Raw genomic sequence first — 6,007 nt, forward strand, 5'->3', positions numbered from 1 at the left:
TATTTGGAACCATTGAATAATATTACAAGTCACTTTCCTTTATCGTCTATCTCCTCCAACTTTCATGGTTGCCTTCTCCTTCCTTTTCTTGCGTTTTTTGCTCTTCTCCTAGTGTTTCTCTCACCTCTTCCCTATCTCTCTCTCTCTCTCTCTCTCTCTTTCCTTCAACAATATTATCTCTCCTTTCTCTCTCTCTCTCTCCAATCCTCTCCTTGACAAAAATGAAGCATAGTAGTGGTAGCTTGAGGGAGTCTATGTCCAATTGGCAATAGATACAATTTATTGTGTTAGATTAATTTTTTTAAACTTTGTAAATTATCTCCTCTTAACCCTCATTCACATGTAGGGATATCACATCCTCTCCCCCTTAGAGAAATAGAAATGTCCTCGTTTTGAGAAAAATATAGTGAATTGTAACACAGGACCTACAAATTAGGATTCATCATGCTTCTGTTGCATTACTTTGATTACATGTCAGTACTTAAACTTCAAGATTATATAATAAAATCAAAGACAAATTCATTGCAATATTTTGTGGTCTAATGGCCATTGCAAGGGAATGTTTATTACAAGTATACAGCTTGTTACACCTCATGAAGATCTTCTAGGGTCACTTGTCTTCATAGGTTACAATAGACTCTAAGTCTTCATAGGTTACAATAGCCACTAAGTATTCATTATTATATATTTAATTCTAGAGGCAGACTAAATATTGAACTTGTGTGACTTCTTTTTGTTGTTGGTTCCTTCTCTTCTTGATCTAGTTTAGGAAAATTGGCTTGGATATGCCCTAACTCATTGGAATGGAAGCATCATCAACTAGGGCATCTCTTTCAGGTGTGTCCTATCTCACTGCACTTGTGGCACCTCTTTTCTCGGTCTTTCAAGTCATCAAGGTCTTCAGTGGTGCTCTTTGAGAAGTAGCTATATTCAAGAAGTCAGTCTCCATTTGGCCCAATCAAGGCTTTGACTTGTGTAAGAGCGTCTTGCAAGTCAGCCTTAGGGACTCTAGGTGAGTGTCCAATGGTTGATTCAATCCATTGCAAAATTTGGCTACCTATTGGGTAGTATTCATTAGTGGCACATATTTTTGAAGTGTCACAAACTGAGGTTAATAGCATCCAGGCTTAATCCTAGCTGGCGTAAGGGTAAATAACTACTTCATATTGATAGAATGATAGGAAGGTGAAAATTATCTCTATCTTATTGCCCTCTTGATATCTTTCCAGCTTACAAGGGCTTCAACAATGATAGCATTGTCACGACATCACTACTTCCACTACAAGTGTGCCTTGCCTACACTACCAGTTGTAGCTTTGCAATCATAGCCTTATTAGCTACTATGATTGTTCTTGTTGTATCAAAATAATCTTCAAGGGTTTTGATTCAAACTTCACCATTAGTTTCAATATTGGGCCCCTTTTCCATAAATTCAGGTGGCTTGATTTTCTTCAAGAGGAAATTCTTTTCTTGGAGCTCAATATTCATGGTTGCAACATGCGCCTAGCAGTCCAAAATCATACCATTTAGGTCTTTTCTTTTAGGATATCTTCAACTATTTCACTCTTGAGGTTTCAAGTCAAATTGTTCAACAAACATATGCATACATTATTATTAACTTATTCATATTGTTTCTCTTTGATACCATGTGTAACGTGCATGCCAAAGAAACCCTTGATTATATGATTTGGGTAGTCCCATCATGAGATAGTCCTAGGCAATACCATTCAAAACTCCTTTGGAATATCATGGATATTATTGCTTAGGCTTGCTTGAGTCTACCTCGCAAGGGAATCTTTGCTCCATATCCATGAGGATCAACCTAAATTTAAGGCTCCTAAACAGTACTATGGACACTAAATAGTTTATCTAGCATTGATCATTGAGGAGCCACTTGTGCAAACTAGCTCGAATCGAAGCACACCCATGTTGCACTTGGTTCAAAGAGGGTGAGAAATGGGATGGAGATAATGTATCAACCCCTTTGACCATGAGGTAAAGTCTCACCTTGACCTACTAAAACAACATGACATTGGGCTATATAATATTTTCTAAGACATTCATTGTCTTGCTCTTTCCTAAAACCTCCTAAGTTAGACACTTGTTAAGGAAACTCTTGGCTCACCAAGACCACCCAAACCATAGGGCAGATGGAATTTATTAATTATTTAATTACCTAGTACAATTGATGTAAGATACAAAAACCTCTTTAAATAATCCTATTAGCACGAGGTTTATCGACGTAGTTTATGCACACAAACACAAATATAAAATCAAACAACCTTTAGAAGATAGTAATAATAATGTATTTGTTCACACCTTCTCCAAGGTAGTAGAATGCTAATCTAGTGTTTCGTCCCTTATAGTGGGACCCATATCCAAACACCCTACTTGTGTCCAAGTTCCATGGACACAATCCATTCTTTATCTAGCATAGGGGATTCTAACATTGCATATGTTAGGCCATAGAGGTTTTTCCATCTCCATCCTAGACTAGCGTGGGGTGTCAAGGGCCTCTCTGACCTATAAGCTACCATTGGAGCAAATCAACATTCCATGGTAGCCTTCACACCACTTGATCTTTGGCCGGTGTATTGAATAGTGCCCTTTCAGGTTCCTTGCCTTTACTAGCACCTATTTCTACAATGCGATCATGGAGGCGATCCATGCTACATCAAACCCCTCACCCAATAATCCCTTAGAGCAAGTATAACTCTCCCCCTTTGGGGATTCACAAAATGCAATCAAGAAGAAGGAAAACAACCTATCTCAACTAGAAAAACATCTCTTTTCCAAAAATCCATAAGTCTATTTTAAAACTTTTCAACAAAAGCCAAAATAGTTCCCTTGAACATTCAACAAATGAAACTACAATTGATTGTATAGTCCTCCCAAGTATAATTGTCCTAGAGTTCAACACATAACTCTTTGATATACAAAGGTTATTCATACATAAGTTTGTATGCATGTTTAAATATAGACAGTTTCATATACTTGTTCCTCATTCTAGGTCCTTCTAGTTTCCTCTTGTCCCTTGAAAATAATTCTAGAGTTTAGTTGCCATGTTATCTTTGACCATTTTTCTTTACCTTTTGGCTCATAATTTTGTAGTTTGCAGCTATAATTTATGGAGTATGCTACTTTAAGTAACACTTCCTTCTTCAAGGATGGAAGTTGTGAATTTATTCAAGCAACTTGAGTAATGTTGTGTTAGAATATTTAGTCCTCTTTATCACTAGTAGGTGTCATAAATTTAGTATGTTATACTCAATTTGTTGACTAATGATTTATCTTAGTCCCTTGGCATTCTCTTTAAGATAAAGTCCTCTAGTAGTTGCATCATGTAATCCATGACTACGTAGATAGTCAGGTAAGTCACTCTATTGATTATAACAAATCATTAGGAATGCTAATCTAACCTTTGTTCATGCCAAACAATAGCTTATCTATAGCTTTCAAATTGCATATTTTCTAAGTATTATATTTGGTAAAAGAAGCAATCCAACTTAAAAATTTGGAAGGCTTTTTTTTGTCTCTATGGAAGTGGATGCTTCAAACATGAAGATCCATTTGGGTGCCATCTATGTGTTGGGGGTAAAGGCGTTTGTGCTTAGTTGCCCGTGTATTAGTTACACTGACAGTACCCACATACATGCACACCTGTACATTGCTGCAGGTGGTGGGTGCCCACCATCACTATCACTTGAAGGCTAGTCACACATTGTAACTGTTGGAGTTTCCATATTCTCTCTCTCTCTCTCTCTCTCTCTCTCTCTCTCGCTCCTTTCACCATAGCCCTTACTTTCGTCCCATGCTTGCACTTTAGGGATCGCCCCCTTCAACTGGTATTAGAACCATTACATCGGCATTGAGGATCTCAACCCAACATTGCTTCAACTTATAGTGTCAATGGCACTAATTTTTTTCTTTTCATACTGAACTTTCTTCAGTCACATATTCACTCCCTACTAGTTGGAGCTATTTCCAAGTAGTTGCATTTTTTCTTATATCACTGATTGCTCTCTTTTGCAAAGATCTCTTACAAATGCACTTCATTTTCAGCAAGTTGTAATTGCAATTCACTGCATTGTTTATGCAAGTAGTCACCTTCATTTAATAGTTCTTTGCATTGAGTTTGAGGACAGTTTCTTACTTGGTCAGTACCCCTTTGTTTTCAACTTGATCTAATAGTGGTTTTAGGACTGCTTGCAATAATTATAGTAGCATGTTTTTATAGTTTGTGCACTTGTTTGCATTCATTATGGTTGGTGGCTCAACTAATAGTGCTATCTTTAATATTGGCAAGTTCGATGGAACCAACTATAGCTACTAAAAGGCCCGAATTTGGAATGCAAGTTAGGCTCTTGAAACAAGCCCAAACTTATTGATGCAAATGATTGGGCTAAATTAGACGAGTTACGTAAGTCCACCATCATATTATCTGTGGGAGCTTTCGCTCAACCGCCAAGACCCACGGACCGCTTATTACTTCAAGCGTTTCAAGCGAGCTCTAATGGCTATCTCTCACCTAGCCGACGCGCCGTCGATCCTATGAGTGTAGTGAGCTTACCTTGATGCCAATGTGAGTAGCCTCCTCTCTTGCACACCTTGGTAGCTCCACAATTCTCGATGCTAGCTCAAGCATCCTCAATCCTCCTCCATCTCCAAGCTCCATCCTCCATAGCCGTGCGCGCAAGAGAAGAGAAGAGAAGAGAAGAAGAGAAGAGGAGATGGTGAAGAGCTTCACCCTCTTGATCCCTCACTCCCACACACTCACTCCCTCACACTCTCACACTCCCTCTCTCAAGAGCACATACAAGCAAGAAGGAGAGAAGAAGAGAAGAAGATGAAGACTCCTTTTGCCACACACCAAAAGAATGAGCTTCTCATTCACTTTTCAACTTTACATACAAAACCCTAAATCCCTTTTGGGCGGTCATCCCCTTTTCCCCTTTCTTACATGGTCGGCCGTAGCCTAGGCCCTTTTTCCCATTGTCCTTCTCTCTCCCTAGCTTCCTTTCCACCGCCTGTCTACATTTACAAATTGCATGGGTGAGAGCCCGGCGCTCCTTGAATTAAACCATGATACGCTTGCGCTCCTTTACAATAGTTTGACTTGCGCTTTTCCTTGTGTGCCTTTGTCTTCAGTTTCTCTTTGCCTTGGCCTTTGTCTTTGTCTTCTGTTTTAGCTTTCCGGATTTTCCACCGCCTGACACTCTTTTACAAGATTTCAGGGTGCACCTTGGTATTTTAAAATGTACCTTTCCCCTTTTGCAGTTGCCTTGGACTTTTAAAGGTTGCCCTTGCGCTTTTGGCCTTTTCTCCTCTTATTTCTTCAGTCGAGCTACCTTTTTTCCGCCTTTGCCCTGCGTCTTTTTTATTTTCTTTTGCTTTCTTCGTGTTGGGGTTAACATTACCCCCCTCCTAGACGAGTGCCAGTCCCATAGCACTCATCGTCGTAGGTAGCAGGCATTAGCATGCACCAAAGACGTGGGTGGCAAGGACGTCGGTTGTTGCCATGGCGGAGTGTTGGTAGTGGTGAGGAGGAAGGTCGTTGGGGGTATGTTGGTGGGTTAAGTGGTGGTAGGTGGTAGGGCGATGGGAGTTGGTGGTAGGGCTGTTCTTTGGGGGGATTGCACTGATGGAGTACAAGCGGTGGTTTGGTGAGGATTCTGTACATGATGATTCATGGCAGGCATACCGGGTGATAAGGATAGGAATTCAGATTTGAGTGTGGATGAAGAGCTAACGACACCTTTGTTGGATCTTCAATGCCTGCAATTGAAGAACCTCTCATGTGGTCTCTCCCTAAGGGGTAGTGCTAGTCGTCTTTATTGTGCACAAGACATATTTTGATTAGTTTGGGAGACATGTCAAACTCTAAGCAAGCCTGGAGTATTTTCCTGCACTTGAGGACCCAAACTGTGTATAGGTGATAGTGTGAATATTAAGTGAGTACACATGCATATTTAGGTATTACTTAGTTAGAAGACTGTCGGCATGGTTC

The sequence above is a fragment of the Lygodium microphyllum genome, chromosome 2, assembly GCF_053477565.2.
Source record: "Lygodium microphyllum isolate KBCC chromosome 2, Lygodium_microphyllum_v1.1.10, whole genome shotgun sequence".
Lineage (NCBI taxonomy): Eukaryota > Viridiplantae > Streptophyta > Polypodiopsida > Schizaeales > Lygodiaceae > Lygodium > Lygodium microphyllum.